Source organism: Oncorhynchus nerka, linkage group LG14 (assembly GCF_034236695.1).
Source record: "Oncorhynchus nerka isolate Pitt River linkage group LG14, Oner_Uvic_2.0, whole genome shotgun sequence".
Taxonomy (NCBI): Eukaryota; Metazoa; Chordata; class Actinopteri; order Salmoniformes; family Salmonidae; genus Oncorhynchus; species Oncorhynchus nerka.
In genome coordinates this window covers 78710826-78733852 of record NC_088409.1, presented here as the reverse complement: position 1 = coordinate 78733852, position 23027 = coordinate 78710826, and the positions used below count along the sequence as shown (strand labels likewise).

Sequence of the window (23027 nt, the reverse complement as noted above, 5' to 3'; positions counted from 1 at the left end):
GAGAGAAGTCCAGTGGAGGCTGCTGAGAGGACGGCACATAATGTCTGGAAAGGAAACAATGGAATGGCATCAAATACGAATCCATTAAATTCCGCTACAGGCAGTACCAATAACCCGTCCTTCCCAATTAGGGCGCCGCCAACATGTGAGTTTATCTCAATTAGCACTCTCCTTGCGTCCTCTCTCCTCGCCACCTCAAAAATCCATTGGATGAGAAAGTCAGAAGTCCCTCCCCTCTGACCTTTTCCTCCAATGGGGTTTGAAGAAGAGCGGGGGCGCGAGGAGATGCAATTGAGACTTTCCCATAGGACTAGGTTGTGCTCTGCATTGTAGATTTTTTTTCTTGAACACTTCCACTACCAATAACTTCAGATGGCGTTAACAAATCATGGCTTTTAAGTGGAGCGCAAAACTTTTATTAACAATGGAAAATTACATGTATGTGTTATACACATTATACAGTAAATTACTGCTTTACAAAAAAAAGAAATTATACAATATTATCCCAAGTATTTACAGTATAGTAAATATACCATTTTCAAATTGTACAAAAAATGTGAATATACCGCGTAAAGAAAAACATTCGGAACAACACTCCAGTGACAAAATATTTTGCACCTCAAATAAAACATGTTACATTTTATGATATTCAACTTCACAAAACTCTTGCCTGTGAATCAGAATAGTGCATGCCAACCACTCATTTGAGTCTATGGTTACTCACAATATATATCCTTGTCATCCCAATGGGCACCAAAAGGCCATTCTAGATCCTGAAGGCGGCTATGGAAAACTGACATGTTCTGACGATTACTCTGTTGATTAATTCATCCAAGCTGTTTTCCCTGACAGTTGTCTAATCTTAGTTGTCACATGGATTCAAAAACAATATTTATTCATTTATTTGGTTTCCTTGTTATCCATTTGTGTAAATTGCATTTGGTACCCTTCTTAAGTTCTGATATACAGTACCAGTTTGGACACACCTACTGATACCAAGGTTTTATTTAGTTTGACTATGTTCTATATTGTACAATAATAGTGTAGACATCACAACTATGAAATAATACATATGGAATCATGTAGTAACCAAAAATAAGTGTTAAACAAATTCAAATCTATTTAAAATGTGAGATTCTTCAAAGTAGCCATCCTTTGCCTTGACAGCTTTGCTCTCTCTCACACACACACACACACACACACAAAAGTATTAATGGTTCATTTAGAGCAACATTTCTAAAACATGTTTTGAATGAATGGATATCCTCATTATCCTTTCCCATAGTGCAAGCTAGTCTTTGGTGCAGTGTCCCTGGATCTGACGCAAGGGCATCTGGGATTGAGGTCCTGTCCCAATGACTGTTCATTAACAGCCGTTCCCAACCCTTCCATGTCTGCAGATACAAAGGGTCAGGAATCTAGATGGGTATACGTGGTGTAATGGTAGAGCTTCCACCATATAGCCTTACTGATATGCACAAATGAAAAGGTTATAATCAAGATGAAGGGTGTGGATGACTCTGGTACTTTAGAGGAACAACGACTTTCAGACAAAGTAATGGCTGCCCTCATTTCCCCTCACAACTTTTCATTTGGCCATAGGAGAGAACTCATAGGTAGAATTCATTCAACCTCATTCAACCAGAGAGAACCTCTGTGTATGTGAATAGGAAATCAGGAAAACGTATTGGAATCTTATCAAACCAGAACTTCAATGCAATCAACTCTGTATCACACAATCTTAAGACAGGTGGTAGACTTACACAGTGATCAACAGCAATATTTTGATATACAGTTGAAGTCAGAAGTTTACATACACTTAGGTTGGAGTCATTAAAACTCGTTTTCAACCACTCCACAAATTTCTTGTTAACAAACTATAGTTTTGGCAAGTCAGTTAGGACATATACTTTCTGCATGACAAGTCATTTTTCCATCAATTGTTTACAAACAGATTATTTCACTGTATCACAATTCCAGTGGGTCAGAAGTGTACATACACTAAGTTGACTGTGCCTTTAAACAGCTGTGAAAATGCCATAAAATGATGTCATGGCTTTAGAAGCTTATGATAGGCTAATTGACATCATTTGAGTCAATTGGAGGTGTACCTGTAGATGTATTTCAAGGCCCACCTTCAAACTCAGTGCCTCTTTGCTTGACATCATGGGAAAACAAAAGAAATCAGCCAAGACCTCAGAATAGTTTTTTGCAGACCACAAGTCTGGTTCATCCTTGGGAGCAATTTCCACAACGCCTGAAGGTACCACGTTCATCTGTACAAACAATAGTACGCAAGTATAAACAACATGGGACCACGCAGCCGTCATACCGCTCAGGAAGGAAACGCATTCTGTCTCCAAGAGATGAACGTACTTTGGTGCAAAAAGTGCAAATCAATCCCAGAACAACAGCAAAGGACCTTGGGAAGATGCTGGAGGAAACACTTACAAAATAATCTATATCCACAGTAAAACGAGTCCTATATCGACATAACCTGAAAGGCCGCTCAGCAAGGAAGAAGCCACTGCTCCAAAACCGGCATAAAAAAGCCATACTACGGTTTGCAACTGCACATGGGGACAAAGATCATACTTTTTGGAGAAATGTCCTCTGGTCTGATGAAACAAAAATAGAACTGTTTGGCCATAATGACCATCGTTATGTTTGGAGGAAAAAGGGGGATGCTTGCAAGCTGAAGAACACCATCCCAACCGTGAAGCAGGGGGGTGGCAGCATCATGTTGTGGGGGTGCTTTTCTGCAGGAGGGACTGGTGCACTTCACAAAATAGATGGCATCACGAGGATGGAAAATTAGGTGGATATATTGAAGCAACATCTCAAGTTAAAGCTTGGTTGCAAATGGGTCTTCCAAATGGACAATGGCCCCAAGCATACTTCCAAAGTTGTGGCAAAATGGCTTAAGGACAACAAAGTCAAGGTATTGGAGTGGCCATCACAAAGCCCTGACCTCAATCCTGTAGAAAATAAGTAGGCAGAACTGAAAAAGCGCATGCGAGCAAAGAGGCTTACAAACCTGACTCAGTTACACCAGCTGTCAGGAGGAACGGGCCAAAATTCACCCAACTTATTGAGGGAAGCTTGTGGAACGCTACCTGAAACGTTTGACCCAAGTTTAACAATTTAAAGGCAATGCTACCAAATACGAATTGAGTGTATATAAACTTCTGATCCACTGGGAATGCGATGAAAGAAATAAAAGCTGAAATAAATCACTCTATACTATTATTCTGACATTTCACATTCTTAAAATAAAAGTGGTGATCCTAACTGACCTAAGACAGGGAATGTTTACTAGGATTAAATGTATTTGGCTAAGGTGTATGTAAACTTCCGACTTCAACTGTATATTATGTCAATTTAAGTATTCAAGTAGTTGCTAATACTGATGGGGTTTGGCATATTACTTAATTTTCCTAGTCACGGTCAGAACTGTAAACCAATCCAAATGAAATATAGCGAAAAAAATGATACAAATCAATAAAATAAAGGCCTTTAAATATTTACAAGTTTATACAGTATCTTGAAATTCATATTCTTGCATGGCAAATGTTTAAAAAAGAATAGCTTCAATATTTAGTGAGGACTATCTGTACAGGTTAAATACTTTCAGGCAGCAGGGTATTATTGGTGATAGTATACTTGATGATCATGACATAGTTAACGCACCTCTACATTCACCTAGAGTCAACATAATAGTCTCTATATAATTAGTACCTGTTCTTTTCCAGACCAATTATACATATATATATATATTATACAAACATAAACGTATCGGAAAACCCTGGCAAAGGCACACCATGGATAAAACAACCCAATTATTATTATTATTATTATTGAGTATATAGTTTCTATACATAAATATGTACACAACTGGGAAGAATCAAAATGACAATGTTCGTCCAAATCCAGGTTAAGACTGTGGTGTGAAGGTTTTGCTAACGACATTTGGTCAACCCGGCATAGATGGAGGTGGCGACTGGCTGCTGCAGCCTTGCTGTGAGGTGGTGGTGTGAGGCAGTAGTGGGGTTGGTTTGGAGTAGACTGTTGGGTTGGAGCTGAGGCAAGAGCCTGTCCTTCAGTATACAGGTTCAATATCCCTCTGTTTTTTCAATGTCATAATGGTCCAACACAGACGCCAACATTGATTCGCCCACTCATCTTCCTATGTCACATAATGCAGCAGTCACCAAACATCAAGTTGTCCAGTTCTTACACGGAATAAGTTGTATGTATGTATGTATGTATGTATGTATGTATGTATGTACAGTGGGGCAACAAAGTATTTAGTCAGCCACCAATTGTGCAAGTTCTCCCACTTAAAAAGATGAGGCCTGTAATTTTCATCATAGGTACTCTTCAACTATGACAGACGAAATGAGAAAAAAAAATCCTGAAAATCACATTGCAGGATTTTTTATGAATTTATTAGCAAATTATGGTGGAAAATAAGTATTTGGTCAATAACAAAAGTTTATCTCAATACTTTGTTATATACCCTTTGTTGGCAATGACAAGAGTTCAAACGTTTTCTGTAAGTATTCACAAGGTTTTCACACACTGTTGCTGGTATTTTGGCCCATTCCTCCATGCAGATCTTCTCTAGAGCAGTGATGTTTTGGGGCTGTTGCTGGGCAACACAGACTTTCAACTCCCTCCAAAGATTTTCTATGGGGTTGAGATCTGTAGACTGGCTAGGCCACTCCAGGACCTTGAAATGCTTCTTACGAAGCCACTCCTTCGTTGCCCAGGCGGTGTGTCTGGAATCATTGTCATGCTGAAAGACCCAGCCACGTTTCATCTTTAATGCCCTTGCTGATGGAAGGAGGTTTTCACTCAAAATCTCACGATACATGGCCCCATTCATTCTTTCCTTTACACGGATCAGTCATCCTGGTCCCTTTGCAGAAAAACAGCCCCAAAACATGATGTTTCCACCCCCATGCTTCACAGTAGGTATGGTGTTTTTTGGATGCAACTCAGCATTCTGAGTTTTTACCAAAAAGTTATATTTTGGTTTCATCTGACCATATGACATTCTCCCAATCTTCGTCTGGATCATCCAAATGCTCTTTAGCAAACTTCAGACGGGCCTGGACATGTACTGGCTTAAGCAGGGGGACACGTCTGGCACTGCAGGATTTGAGTCCCTGGCGGCGTAGTGTGTTACTGATGGTAGGCTTTGTTACTCAGGTCATTCACTAGGTCCCCCCTTGTGGTTCTGGGATTTTTGCTCACTGTTCTTGTGATCATTTTGATCCCACGGGGTGAGATCTTGTGTGAAATGTGTTCCATTTCCTAATAATTGCTCCCACAGTTGATTTCTTCAAACCAAGCTGCTTACCTATTGCAGATTCAGTCTTCCCAGCCTGGTGCAGGTCTACAATTTTGTTTGTGGTGTCCTTTGACAGCTCCTTGGTCTTGGCCATAGTGGAGTTTGGAGTGTGACTGTTTGAGGTTGTGGACAGGTGTCTTTTATACTGACAACAAGTTCAAACAGGTGCCATGAAAACAGGTAATGAGTGGAGGACAGAGGAGCCTCTTAAAGAAGAAGTTACAGGTCTGTGAGAGACAGAAATCTTGCTTGTTTGTAGGTGACCAAATACTTATTTTCCACCATAATTTGCAAATAAATTAATTAAAAATCCTACAATGTGATTTTCTGGATATTTTTTTCTCATTTTGTCTGTTATAGTTGAAGTGTACCTATGATGAAAATTACAGGCCTCTCTCATCTTTTTAAGTGGGAGAACTTGCACAATTGGTGGCTGACTAAATACTTTTTTGCCCAACTGTATGTATGTATGTATGTATATATAACTGATATCTGGATTCTTTGAGAATTCAACAGAATGAGAAAAAAAATCAAGATGACTACTGAATGAATGGATTATTTCAGTCACCATGACAGTTTCAGTCCTTTTAATGAACAAAAACTCAATAGAAAAATTTTTGGCCCAACTTTCTGTACGCAAGTAACTTCACCCATCCAAACCTCTCATGTTGCAATGCTCCAGATGCCTGACAACCAAAGGAACACAGAGACAAAGGCAGCTACTTCCCCAAAACAACACTGATCCTCAGGTTGATCCACCGTCCATCATGAAAACAACAAAACAAAAAGGGTAAAAAGAGGAGTGCAGGAAGATGTGTGGCATGGTGGGCAGGAAGGCCTCTCTCCATCGCTCTTTTTCTCATACTATCTTCTTAATGCTAGGCCTTTTGAAGCTGCCTGAGCTGCGCTGTTTCTGCACCTGACTGGCAGAGCCATGGCGGATCCGTCCACTGGTGGAGAGAGCTGCGCTGGGGGAGAGCTTCACATTCTCTTTATCCACGACTGGACAGAGGGAAGAAGAGAACAGAAAGGGAAGATGAGAAGAGAAGGGAGAGAGTCATTCTCAGTCACTCAGATTCAATACCACTGTTGAAGAACAGATGGCGCTGTGCCATAGCTTTGGTATAAAACTAAAGACATATTCTCACCTTGAATGAATTCAACATCTCCATCTTCCTCTACATTGTCAGACAGAGAGCACAAGTTACCCTCTAATAAAGTATTTTATTGTTGAATGGTAATTCTGCCCCCAGACCTTTATTCCTTTCTTACAATCACACCAGCACAAACAACAAGATCACCCTTTGCTTGGCAGTGGGTGGCAGATTTTAAGATGCTATTCTGGCACTGGGTACAGTTAGGGGATTTCTCACACTCACTTCTCACATTAGATTAGTCATTTTGGTGTTTTTTACTCAGGGGGATGAGGTTAATTGACCTTGTTTGACTTCTGGGGTCACAAGGTCAAAGAGGAAGAGTACCTGGGAGGAGGTGTGGCGCAAAAACGGCTGACTTAGAGCAAGGCAGAGAGGCTTCACAGAGAGAGAAGGACAGAAACAAGAAAGAATGACCACAGCAACTGAGGAGATGAGAAACACATTAAAACAAGGGTAACAGAACAAAAACAGGGAGAGAATGAAAGTCAAATAACACTGAATGAAAATAGAGAGCAAAATGGATCTTTAGCATTGACGTGAAGAAATTAAGAGATTTCAATGAGGTGGTTTTCAAATACAGACCATTGAAAAGTAACCAGAAACAGAGTGTAACGCAAAGACAATACCTGGAGGTGTTTTAAATGTCATGAATAACTGTATGAAAGTCTATTAAGAATGAAATGTATATTTTTCTGTGGGAAGGCTAACAATATATTATAACTACTTCAGCAATATAGCACTGATACATAGAAATAATACAATCCATTTATTCTACAGGTAATAACAAAAACACTGGTATTAGCTTGGTGATTCTAAAAGCTAGCAGCTAGCATAGTGAGAACAACAGACAGAAATGGACACGTGATGCGAGTCACCACAGTTTGCAAACTGGGGCTAGCGTTAGCGACTCCAGAGAGGCTCCATGGTTGTAATTTGTACCAGATGTTTTTGTTGGGATGGGAGAGAGTTGGGGACCGTCTATAGACTACACCACAGCGAGTAGAGCATGATGGGGAGGTTACACACAGACTAGACCCAGAGAGAGAGGGAGGGGATTAGCATGACAGACAGTCGACACATGCAACATAAAAAATGAAATATCTGTAATGTTTGATGGTGCTAACTAAGTACCCCTGCATATTTCAAACACACTACATTCCAGCATTTGTCCAAGTAATTATGTTGTTTTTGGCAATAATTAAAATCTTGCAGTGCTTTTCTGACATCTTGCAACATTTGATATCTTTAGTGCACAGCAGTAGCAGAATCATCATAATATTGTCAGAAGAGATACCAGTTTCAAATGTAGAGAAAGCTAGCGGGAGACCTAGAAATAACCCACAGCAACAGCACCCACAGACACTTTGCCTCGAGATACTCTACAGAACACCTTACATTGGTAGGACTCAGCAAGCATCATAAGTAGGATGTTAGTGGTGTATTTGTGTGTCGGCTCCTATGTATAAATGGTGTGTGCGTGTGCTCTAGGGGCACTGGTCTGCTGTTGAGCCTGTGTTACTCCCAGGTTGGATCAGTAAAGATTGTGTTCACGCATGTATACTATGCTAACCTGGAGAGTGCTGCGAGGTGGCCAGGGAGGTCATGGAGTTGGAGAGGTTGAGGTTAGCGGTGATGCTGAGCTGGCTCTGGGTGACGGGGGGTATGGGGAGGTGGGGGTACGGAGCTGCTCCTCGCTCCTCTCCTCCTCTGTACCTGGCAGGTAGCGGTCAATCAAGGCCTCCAGGAACTTCACAATCAGCTCAGCGTAGTCTGGGATTTGAGTTTGCTGATGGTTTGACATGAGATGGGGGGGGGGGGGGATAGAGGAAGAGGTGGAAAGGGATCGAGAAAGAAAAGGAGAGAAAGTCAGGTAGGGGGTAGGAATGGAAGAGAGAAAAAAGGAAAAGAAAGAAAGAGTGAGTGAGGCGAACACGGGCCAACAAATCACAGTCTAACAGTCCAATGTCTCCCTGAGCTAAATAAGGAGAAATTGATCCTCAGCCTTTGACCAGGCTTGACTTTCCTCCAAACAAGCAGATGGCAAATGGCACCCTTAATTGGAAGAAAGTGGAGCGAGGGACAATGGGTGCACAGTAAAAACAGAGAGTCTAAGAACACCTACAAGTGTCAAAGGGCCACATATTCTGTAGTGATGGGGAAGGGGGGGCTCGATACAGTTACATATTCTGTAGTGATGGGGAAGGGGGCTCGATACAGTTACATATTCTTTAGTGATGGGGAAGGGGGATCAATACAGTTACATATTCTGTAGTGATGGGGAAGGGGGCTCGATACAGTTACATATTCTGTAGTGATGGGGAAGGGGGATCAATACAGTTACATATTCTGTAGTGATGGGGAAGGGGGGCTCGATACAGTTACATATTCTGTAGTGATGGGGAAGGGGGGATCGATACAGTTACATATTCTGTAGTGATGGGGAAGGGGGCTCGATACAGTTACATATTCTGTAGTGATGGGGAAGGGGGATCGATACAGTTACATATTCTGTAGTGATGGGGAAGGGGGATCGATACAGTTACATATTCTGTAGTGATGGGGAAGGGGGCTCGATACAGTTACATATTCTGTAGTGATGGGGAAGGGGGATCAATACAGTTACATATTCTGTAGTGATGGGGAAGGGGGCTCGATACAGTTACATATTCTGTAGTGATGGGGAAGGGGGGCTCGATACAGTTACATATTCTGTAGTGATGGGGAAGGGGGATCGATACAGTTACATATTCTGTAGTGATGGGGAAGGGGGCTCGATACAGTTACATATTCTGTAGTGATGGGGAAGGGGGCTCGATACAGTTACATATTCTGTAGTGATGGGGAAGGGGGGATCGATACAGTTACATATTCTGTAGTGATGGAGAAGGGGGATCGATACAGTTACATATTCTGTAGTGATGGGGAAGGGGGCTCGATACAGTTACATATTCTGTAGTGATGGGGAAGGGGGCTCGATACAGTTACATATTCTGTAGTGATGGGGAAGGGGGCTCGATACAGTTACATATTCTGTAGTGATGGGGAAGGGGGATCGATACAGTTACATATTCTGTAGTGATGGGGAAGGGGGATCGATACAGTTACATATTCTGTAGTGATGGGGAAGGGGGCTCGATACAGTTACATATTCTGTAGTGATGGGGAAGGGGGCTCGATACAGTTACATATTCTGTAGTGATGGGGAAGGGGGCTCGATACAGTTACATATTCTGTAGTGATGGGGAAGGGGGCTCGATACAGTTACATATTCTGTAGTGATGGGGAAGGGGGCTCGATACAGTTACATATTCTGTAGTGATGGGGAAGGGGGATCGATACAGTTACATATTCTGTAGTGATGGGGAAGGGGGGATCGATACAGTTACATATTCTGTAGTGATGGGGAAGGGGGCTCGATACAGTTACATATTCTGTAGTGATGGGGAAGGGGGCTCGATACAGTTACATATTCTGTAGTGATGGGGAAGGGGGATCGATACAGTTACATATTCTGTAGTGATGGGGAAGGGGGATCGATACAGTTACATATTCTGTAGTGATGGGGGATCGATACAGTTACATATTCTGTAGTGATGGGGAAGGGGGATCGATACAGTTACATATTCTGTAGTGATGGGGAAGGGGGATCGATACAGTTACATATTCTGTAGTGATGGGGAAGGGGGATCGATACAGTTACATATTCTGTAGTGATGGGGAAGGGGGGATCGATACAGTTACATATTCTGTAGTGATGGGGAAGGGGGGGCTCGATACAGTTACATATTCTGTAGTGATGGGGAAGGGGGGGATCGATACAGTTACATATTCTGTAGTGATGGGGAAGGGGGGATCGATACAGTTACATATTCTGTAGTGATGGGGAAGGGGGCTCGATACAGTTACATATTCTGTAGTGATGGGGAAGGGGGGCTCGATACAGTTACATATTCTGTAGTGATGGGGAAGGGGGCTCGATACAGTTACATATTCTGTAGTGATGGGGAAGGGGGATCGATACAGTTACATATTCTGTAGTGATGGGAAAGGGGGCTCGATACAGTTACATATTCTGTAGTGATGGGGAAGGGGGATCGATACAGTTACATATTCTGTAGTGATGGGGAAGGGGGGATCGATACAGTTACATATTCTGTAGTGATGGGGAAGGGGGGCTTGATACAGTTACATATTCTGTAGTGATGGGGAAGGGGGATCGATACAGTTACATATTCTGTAGTGATGGGGAAGGGGGATCGATACAGTTACATATTCTGTAGTGATGGGGAAGGGGGCTCGATACAGTTACATATTCTGTAGTGATGGGGAAGGGGGATCGATACAGTTACATATTCTGTAGTGATGGGGAAGGGGGATCGATACAGTTACATATTCTGTAGTGATGGGGAAGGGGGGATCGATACAGTTACATATTCTGTAGTGATGGGGAAGGGGGGATCGATACAGTTACATATTCTGTAGTGATGGGGAAGGGGGCTCGATACAGTTACATATTCTGTAGTGATGGGGAAGGGGGATCGATACAGTTACATATTCTGTAGTGATGGGGAAGGGGGATCGATACAGTTACATATTCTGTAGTGATGGGGAAGGGGGATCGATACAGTTACATATTCTGTAGTGATGGGGAAGGGGGCTCGATACAGTTACATATTCTGTAGTGATGGGGAAGGGGGGGCTCGATACAGTTACATATTCTGTAGTGATGGGGAAGGGGGGGATCGATACAGTTACATATTCTGTAGTGATGGGGAAGGGGGGGATCGATACAGTTACATATTCTGCAGCAGACACATGGTGAGCAATACTGTATGTTAGGAACATCGAAACGCAATAAAGAGCACAGTATCAAATCCCAACACATATAGAACAGTGTGAGAATCCTTACAAGTATAGAACAGTGAGAGAATCCCAACACATATAGAACAGTATCAAATCCCAACACATATAGAACAGTATCAAATCCCAACACATATAGAACAGTATCAAATCCCAACACATGTAGAACAGTATTAAATACCAACACATATAGAACAGTACCAAATCCCAACACATATAGAACAGTATCAAATCCCAACACATATAGAACAGTATCAAATCCCAACACATGTAGAACAGTATCAAATCCCAACACATATAGAACAGTATCAAATCCCAACACATATAGAACAGTATCAAATCCCAACACATATAGAACAGTATTAAATACCAACACATATAGAACAGTATCAAATCCCAACACATATAGAACAGTATCAAATCCCAACACATATAGAACAGTATCAAATCCCAACACATATAGAACAGTATCAAATCCCAACACATATAGAACAGTATCAAATCCCAACACATATAGAACAGTATCAAATCCAAACACATATAGAACAGTACCAAATCCCAACACATATAGAACAGTATTAAATACCAAACACATATAGAACAGTATCAAATCCCAACACATATAGAACAGTATCAAATCCCAACACATATAGAACAGTGTGAGAATCTAAACACATATAGAACAGTGAGAATCCCAACACATATAGAACAGTATTAAATACCAACACATGTAGAACAGTGAGAGAATCCCAACAAGTATAGAACAGTATCAAATCACAACACATATAGAACAGTATCAAATCCCAACACATATAGAACAGTGTGAGAATCTAAACACATATAGAACAGCGAGAGAATCCCAACACATATAGAACAGTGAGAGAATCCCAACACATATAGAACAGTGAGAGAATCCCAACACATATAGAACAGTGAGAATCCCAACACATATAGAACAGTATTAAATACCAACACATATAGAACAGTACCAAATCCCAACACATATAGAACAGTGAGAGAATCCCAACACATATAGAACAGTGAGAATCCCAACACATATAGAACAGTATTAAATACCAACACATATAGAACAGTACCAAATCCCAACACATATAGAACAGTGAGAGAATCCCAACACATATAGAACAGTGAGAGAATCCCAACACATATAAAACAGTGAGAGAATCCCAACACATATAGAACAGTGAGAGAATCCCAACACATATAGAACAGTACCAAATCCCAACACATATAGAACAGTGAGAGAATCCCAACACATATAGAACAGTGAGAGAATCCCAACACATATAGAACAGTACCAAATCCCAACACATATAGAAGAGTGAGAGAATGCCAACACATATAGAACAGTGAGAGAATCCCAACACATATAGAACAGTGAGAATCCCAACACATATAGAAGAGTGAGAGAATCCCAACACATATAGAACAGCGAGAGAATCCCAACACATATAGAACAGTGAGAGAATCCCAACACATATAGAACAGTGAGAGAATCCCAACACATATAGAACAGTGAGAGAATCCCAACACATATAGAACAGTATCAAATCCCAACACATATAGAACAGTATCAAATCCCAACACATATAGAACAGTATCAAATCCCAACACATATAGAACAGTATTAAATACCAACACATATAGAACAGTATCAAATCCCAACACATATAGAACAGTATCAAATCCCAACACATATAGAACAGTATCAAATCCCAACACATATAGAACAGTATTAAATACCAACACATATAGAACAGTACCAAATCCCAACACATGTAGAACAGTATTAAATACCAACACATATAGAACAGTATTAAATACCAACACATATAGAACAGTACCAAATCCCAACACATATAGAACAGTATTAAATACCAACACATATAGAACAGTACCAAATACCAACACATATAGAACAGTACCAAATCCCAACACATATAGAACAGTATTAAATACCAACACATATAGAACAGTATTAAATACCAACACATATAGAACAGTACCAAATCCCAACACATATAGAACAGTATTAAATACCAACACATATAGAACAGTACCAAATACCAACACATATAGAACAGTACCAAATCCCAACACATATAGAACAGTGAGAATCCCAACACATATAGAAGAGTGAGAGAATCCCAACACATATAGAAGAGTGAGAGAATCCCAACACATATAGAACAGTGAGAATCCCAACACATATAGAACAGTGAGAATCCCAACACATATAGAACAGTGAGAGAATCCCAACACATATAGAACAGTAAGAGAATCCCAACACATATAGAACAGTGAGAATCCCAACACATATAGAACAGTGAGAATCCCAACACATATAGAACAGTGAGAGAATCCCAACACATATAGAACAGTGAGAATCCCAACACATATAGAACAGTGAGAATCCCAACACATATAGAAGAGTGAGAGAATCCCAACACATATAGAACAGCGAGAGAATCCCAACACATATAGAACAGTGAGAGAATCCCAACACATATAGAACAGTGAGAATCCCAACACATATAGAACAGTGAGAGAATCCCAACACATATAGAACAGTGTGAGAATCTCAACACATATAGAACAGCGAGAGAATCCCAACACATATAGAACAGTGAGAATCCCAACACATATAGAACAGTGAGAATCCCAACACATATAGAACAGTATCAAATCCCAACACATATAGAACAGTATTAAATACCAACACATATAGAACAGTACCAAATCCCAAAACATGTAGAACAGTGAGAATCCCAACACGTATAGAACAGTATTAAATACCAACACATATAGAACAGTACCAAATCCCAACACATATAGAACAGTGAGAATCCCAACACGTATAGAACAGTATTAAATACCAACACATATAGAACAGTACCAAATCCCAACACATATAGAACAGTATTAAATACCAACACATATAGAACAGTATCAAATCCCAACACATATAGAACAGTATCAAATCCCAACACATATAGAACAGTATCAAATCCCAACACATATAGAACAGTGTGAGAATCTAAACACATATAGAACAGTGTGAGAATCCCAACACATATAGAACAGTATCAAATCCCAACACATATAGAACAGTGTGAGAATCTAAACACATATAGAACAGTGAGAGAATCCCAACACATATAGAACAGCGAGAGAATCCCAACACATATAGAACAGTATCAAATCCCAACACATATAGAACAGTATCAAATCCCAACACATATAGAACAGTGTGAGAATCTAAACACATATAGAACAGTGAGAATCCCAACACATATAGAACAGTATTAAATACCAACACATGTAGAACAGTGAGAGAATCCCAACACGTATAGAACAGTATCAAATCACAACACATATAGAACAGTATCAAATCCCAACACATATAGAACAGCGAGAGAATCCCAACACATATAGAACAGTGAGAGAATCCCAACACATATAGAACAGTGAGAATCCCAACACATATAGAACAGTGAGAGAATCCCAACACATATAGAACAGTGAGAGAATCCCAACACATATAGAACAGTGTGAGAATCTCAACACATATAGAACAGCGAGAGAATCCCAACACATATAGAACAGTGAGAATCCCAACACATATAGAACAGTGAGAATCCCAACACATATAGAACAGTATCAAATCCCAACACATATAGAACAGTATTAAATACCAACACATATAGAACAGTACCAAATCCCAAAACATGTAGAACAGTGAGAATCCCAACACGTATAGAACAGTATTAAATACCAACACATATAGAACAGTACCAAATCCCAACACATATAGAACAGTGAGAATCCCAACACGTATAGAACAGTATTAAATACCAACACATATAGAACAGTACCAAATCCCAACACATATAGAACAGCGAGAGAATCCCAACACATATAGAACAGTATCAAATCCCAACACATATAGAACAGTATCAAATCCCAACACATATAGAACAGTGTGAGAATCTAAACACATATAGAACAGTGAGAATCCCAACACATATAGAACAGTATTAAATACCAACACATGTAGAACAGTGAGAGAATCCCAACACGTATAGAACAGTATCAAATCACAACACATATAGAACAGTATCAAATCCCAACACATATAGAACAGTGTGAGAATCTAAACACATATAGAACAGCAAGAGAATCCCAACACATATAGAACAGTGAGAGAATCCCAACACATATAGAACAGTGAGAATCCCAACACATATAGAAGAGTGAGAGAATCCCAACACATATAGAACAGTGAGAGAATCCCAACACATATAGAACAGTGAGAATCCCAACACATATAGAACAGTGAGAGAATCCCAACACATATAGAACAGTACCAAATCCCAACACATATAGAACAGTGAGAGAATCCCAACACATATAGAACAGTGAGAGAATCCCAACACATATAGAACAGTGAGAATCCCAACACATATAGAAGAGTGAGAGAATCCCAACACATATAGAACAGCGAGAGAATCCCAACACATATAGAACAGTGAGAGAATCCCAACACATATAGAACAGTGAGAGAATCCCAACACATATAGAACAGCGAGAGAATCCCAACACATATAGAACAGTACCAAATCCCAACACATATAGAACAGTGAGAGAATCCCAACACATATAGAACAGTGAGAGAATCCCAACACATATAGAACAGTGAGAATCCCAACACATATAGAACAGTGAGAGAATCCCAACACATATAGAACAGCGAGAGAATCCCAACACATATAGAACAGTGAGAGAATCCCAACACATATAGAACAGTGAGAGAATCCCAACACATATAGAACAGTGTGAGAATCTCAACACATATAGAACAGCGAGAGAATCCCAACACATATAGAACAGTGTGAGAATCCCAACACATATAGAACAGTGAGAATCCCAACACATATAGAACAGTGAGAATCCCAACACATATAGAACAGTGTGAGAATCTAAACACATATAGAACAGCGAGAATCCCAACACATATAGAACAGTACCAAATCCCAACACATATAGAACAGTGAGAATCCCAACACATATAGAACAGCGAGAGAATCCCAACACATATAGAACAGTGAGAGAATCCCAACACATATAGAACAGTGAGAATCCCAACACATATAGAACAGTGTGAGAATCTCAACACATATAGAACAGCGAGAGAATCCCAACACATATAGAACAGTGAGAATCCCAACACATATAGAAGAATGAGAGAATCCCAATACGTATAGAACAGTATCAAACCCCAACACATATAGAACAGTGTGAGAATCTAAACACATATAGAACAGTGAGAATCCCAACACATATAGAACAGTGAGAGAATCCCAACACATATAGAACAGTGAGAATCCCAACACATATAGAACAGTGTGAGAATCCCAACACATATAGAACAGTGAGAATCCCAACACATATAGAACAGTGAGAATCCCAACACATATAGAACAGTGAGAATCCCAACACATATAGAACAGTGAGAATCTCAACACATATAGAACAGTGTGAGAATCCCAACACATATAGAACAGTGAGAATCCCAACACATATAGAACAGTGAGAATCCCAACACATATAGAACAGTGAGAATCCCAACACATATAGAACAGTGAGAATCCCAACACATATAGAACAGTGTGAGAATCCCAACACATATAGAACAGTGTGAGAATCCCAACACATATAGAACAGTGAGAGAATCCCAACACATATAGAACAGTGTGAGAATCCCAACACATATAGAACAGTGTGAGAATCCCAACACATATAGAACAGTATTAAATACCAACACATATAGAACAGTGAGAGAATCTCAACACATATAGAACAGTGAGAATCCCAACACATATAGAACAGTATTAAATACCAACACATATAGAACAGTGAGAGAATCTCAACACATATAGAACAGTGAGAATCCCAACACATATAGAACAGTGTGAGAATCTCAACACATATAGAACAGTGTGAGAATCCCAACACATATAGAACAGTGAGAGAATCCCAACACATATAGAACAGTGTGAGAATCCCAACACATATAGAACAGTGAGAGAATCCCAACACATATAGAACAGTGTGAGAATCCCAACACATATAGAACAGTGTGAGAATCCCAACACATATAGAACAGTGAGAGAATCCCAACACATATAGAACAGTGTGAGAATCCCAACACATATAGAACAGTGTGAGAATCCCAACACATATAGAACAGTGAGAGAATCCCAACACATATAGAACAGTGTGAGAATCCCAACACATATAGAACAGTATTAAATACCAACACATATAGAACAGTGTGAGAATCTCAACACATATAGAACAGTATTAAATACCAACACATATAGAACAGTGTGAGAATCTCAACACGTATAGAACAGTATCAAACCCCAACACATATAGAACAGTGTGAGAATCCCAACACATATAGAACAGTATTAAATACCAACACATATAGAACAGTGTGAGAATCTTAACACATATAGAACAGTGAGAGAATCACAACACATATAGAACAGTGAGAGACTCCCAACACATATAGAACAGTATTAAATACCAACACATATAGAACAGTGTGAGAATCTCAACACATATAGAACAGTGTGAGAATCCCAACACATATAGAACAGTGAGAGAATCCCAACACATATAGAACAGTGAGAGAATCCCAACACATATAGAACAGTGAGAATCCCAACACATATAGAACAGTGAGAGAATCCCAACACATATAGAACAGTGAGAATCCCAACACATATAGAACAGTGAGAGAATCCCAACACATATAGAACAGTGAGAATCCCAACACATATAGAACAGTGAGAGAATCCCAACACATATAGAACAGTGAGAATCCCAACACATATAGAACAGTGAGAATCCCAACACATATAGAAGAGTGAGAGAATCCCAACACATATAGAACAGTGAGAGAATCCCAACACATATAGAACAGTGAGAGAATCCCAACACATATAGAACAGTGAGAATCCCAACACATATAGAACAGTGAGAGAATCCCAACACATATAGAACAGTGAGAATCCCAACACATATAGAACAGTGAGAGAATCCCAACACATATAGAACAGTGAGAATCCCAACACATATAGAACAGTGAGAGAATCCCAACACATATAGAACAGTGAGAATCCCAACACATATAGAACAGTGAGAGAATCCCAACACATATAGAACAGTGAGAATCCCAACACATATAGAACAGTGAGAGAATCCCAACACATATAGAACAGTGAGAATCCCAACACATATAGAACAGTGAGAATCCCAACACATATAGGAGAGTGAGAGAATCCCAACACATATAGAACAGCGAGAGAATCCCAACACATATAGAACAGTGAGAATCCCAACACATATAGAAGAGTGAGAGAATCCCAACACATATAGAACAGCGAGAGAATCCCAACACATATAGAACAGTGAGAATCCCAACACATATAGAACAGTGAGAATCCCAACACATATAGAACAGTGAGAATCCCAACACATATAGAACAGTGTGAGAATCTAAACACATATAGAACAGTGAGAATCCCAACACATATAGAAGAGTGAGAGAATCCCAACACATATAGAACAGTGAGAGAATCCCAACACATATAGAACAGTTAGAGAATCCCAACACATATAGAACAGTGAGAGAATCCCAACACATATAGAACAGTGTGAGAATCTCAACACATATAGAACAGTGAGAGAATCCCAACACATATAGAACAGTGTGAGAATCTCAACACATATAGAACAGTGAGAGAATCCCAACACATATAGAACAGTGAGAGAATCCCAACACATATAGAACAGTGAGAGAATCCCAACACATATAGAACAGTGAGAGAATCCCAACACATATAGAACAGTGAGAATCCCAACACATATAGAACAGTGTGAGAATCTCAACACATATAGAACAGTGAGAGAATCTCAACACATATAGAACAGTGAGAGAATCCCAACACATATAGAACAGTGAGAGAATCTCAACACATATAGAAGAGTGAGAGAATCCCAACACATATAGAACAGTGAGAGAATCTCAACACATATAGAACAGTGAGAGAATCCCAACACATATAGAACAGTGAGAGAATCCCAACACATATAGAACAGTGAGAGAATCTCAACACATATAGAAGAGTGAGAGAATCCCAACACATATAGAACAGTGAGAATCCCAACACATATAGAACAGTGAGAGAATCCCAACACATATAGAAGAGTGAGAGAATCCCAACACATATAGAAGAGTGAGAGAATCCCAACACATATAGAACAGTGAGAGAATCCCAACACATATAGAACAGTGAGAATCCCAACACATATAGAACAGTGAGAGAATCCCAACACATATAGAACAGTGAGAATCCCAACACATATAGAACAGTGTGAGAATCTAAACACATATAGAACAGTGAGAATCCCAACACATATAGAAGAGTGAGAGAATCCCAACACATATAGAAGAGTGAGAGAATCCCAACACATATAGAACAGTGAGAGAATCCCAACACATATAGAACAGTGAGAGAATCTCAACACATATAGAAGGGTGAGAGAATCCCAACACATATAGAACAGTGAGAGAATCCCAACACATATAGAACAGTGAGAGAATCCCAACACATATAGAACAGTGAGAGAATCTCAACACATATAGAAGGGTGAGAGAATCCCAACACATATAGAACAGTGAGAATCCCAACACATATAGAACAGTGAGAGAATCCCAACACATATAGAACAGTGAGAATCCCAACACATATAGAACAGTGAGAGAATCCCAACACATATAGAACAGTGAGAGAATCCCAACACATATAGAACAGTGAGAATCCCAACACATATAGAACAGTGAGAGAATCCCAACACATATAGAACAGTGAGAATCCCAACACATATAGAACAGTGAGAATCCCAACACATATAGAACAGTGAGAGAATCCCAACACATATAGAACAGTGAGAATCCCAACACATATAGAACAGTGAGAGAATCCCAACACATATAGAACAGTGAGAATCCCAACACATATAGAACAGTGAGAATCCCAACACATATAGAAGAGTGAGAGAATCCCAACACATATAGAACAGCGAGAGAATCCCAACACATATAGAACAGTGAGAATCCCAACACATATAGAAGAGTGAGAGAATCCCAACACATATAGAACAGCGAGAGAATCCCAACACATATAGAACAGTGAGAATCCCAACACATATAGAACAGTGAGAATCCCAACACATATAGAACAGTGAGAATCCCAACACATATAGAACAGTGTGAGAATCTAAACACATATAGAACAGTGAGAATCCCAACACATATAGAAGAGTGAGAGAATCCCAACACATATAGAACAGTGAGAGAATCCCAACACATATAGAACAGTGAGAGAATCCAAACACATATAGAACAGTGTGAGAATCTCAACACATATAGAACAGTGAGAGAATACCAACACATATAGAACAGTGAGAGAATCCCAACACATATAGAACAGTATCAAATCCCAACACATATAGAACAGTGTGAGAATCTCAACACATATAGAACAGTGAGAGAATCCCAACACATATAGAACAGTGTGAGAATCTCAACACATATAGAACAGTGAGAGAATCCCAACACATATAGAACAGTGAGAGAATCCCAACACATATAGAACAGTGAGAGAATCCCAACACATATAGAACAGTGAGAGAATCCCAACACATATAGAACAGTGAGAATCCCAACACATATAGAACAGTGTGAGAATCTCAACACATATAGAACAGTGAGAGAATCTCAACACATATAGAACAGTGAGAGAATCCCAACACATATAGAACAGTGAGAGAATCCCAACACATATAGAACAGTGAGAGAATCCCAACACATATAGAACAGTGAGAGAATCTCAACACATATAGAAGAGTGAGAGAATCCCAACACATATAGAACAGTGAGAGAATCTCAACACATATAGAACAGTGAGAGAATCCCAACACATATAGAACAGTGAGAGAATCCCAACACATATAGAACAGTGAGAGAATCCCAACACATATAGAACAGTGAGAGATTCTCAACACATATAGAAGAGTGAGAGAATCCCAACACATATAGAACAGTGAGAATCCCAACACATATAGAAGAGTGAGAGAATCCCAACACATATAGAAGAGTGAGAGAATCCCAACACATATAGAACAGTGAGAGAATCCCAACACATATAGAACAGTGAGAATCCCAACACATATAGAACAGTGAGAGAATCCCAACACATATAGAACAGTGAGAATCCCAACACATATAGAACAGTGTGAGAATCTAAACACATATAGAACAGTGAGAATCCCAACACATATAGAAGAGTGAGAGAATCCCAACACATATAGAAGAGTGAGAGAATCCCAACACATATAGAACAGTGAGAGAATCCCAACACATATAGAACAGCGAGAGAATCCCAACACATATAGAACAGTGAGAGAATCCCAACACATATAGAACAGTGAGAGAATCTCAACACATATAGAAGGGTGAGAGAATCCCAACACATATAGAAGAGTGAGAGAATCCCAACACATATAGAACAGTGAGAGAATCCCAACACATATAGAACAGTGAGAATACCAACACATATAGAACAGTGAGAGAATCCCAACACATATAGAACAGTGAGAGAATCTCAACACATATAGAAGGGTGAGAGAATCCCAACACATATAGAAGAGTGAGAGAATCCCAACACATATAGAACAGTGAGAGAATCCCAACACATATAGAACAGTGAGAATACCAACACATATAGAACAGTGAGAATACCAACACATATAGAACAGTGAGAGAATCCCAACACATATAGAACAGCGAGAGAATCCCAACACATCCCAAACTATGAAATAACTTCTTCAAAGTTTTCACCCTTTGCCTTGATAACAGCTTTGCACACTCTTAGCATTCTCTCAACCAGCTTCATGAGGTAGTCACCAGGAATGCATTTCAATTAACATGTGTGCCTTGTTAAAAGTTGTGGAATTTCTTTCCTTCTTAATGCGTTTGAGCCAATCAGTTGTGCTGTGATAAGGTAGGGGCAGTATAAATAAATAAAAACCCTGGAATGAGTAGGTGTGTCTATACTTTTTACTGGTACTGTATATGTGGCCCCATTCTGAAACCAGACCATCAACTCAGAGTTAGAAGAATCTGCTTGTCCTATTTACTCAGAACCATCATAAGGGAAACTGAGGTGGCCAGAGAGAGAGAGAGAGAGAGAGACAGAGAGAGAGAGAGAGAGAGAGAGAGAGCGAGAGAGAGAGAGAGAGAGAGAGAGAGAGAGAGAGAGAGAGAGCGAGAGTGGAGGATGTCCAATAAATCTTGGGGCAATCGGCAGGCTCCCTGGCAAGGCTGTAATTGCTTACCGGGGCTAAATTCTTCCAGCACGGCCGCACTGCCTTGGGGAGAATGAAAGGGAAATATGAGGGCAATGAATCATACCTTTGAGAATGGTCCGGCAAACCTCCAAAGTCCATTGAAGCCGAAGCCTGTGTGAGAGAAAGAGAGAGAGAGAGAGAGAAAGAGAAAG

The 23027-nt window shown here is 39.9% G+C and overlaps 1 pseudogene; it reads right to left on the bottom strand.

Moving 5' to 3' along the window:
- Window positions 1–389: 389 nt before the first annotated feature.
- The window catches only part of LOC115141934 (neurofibromin-like), a 133926-nt pseudogene continuing 111288 nt past the window's right edge, over window positions 390–23027 (bottom strand).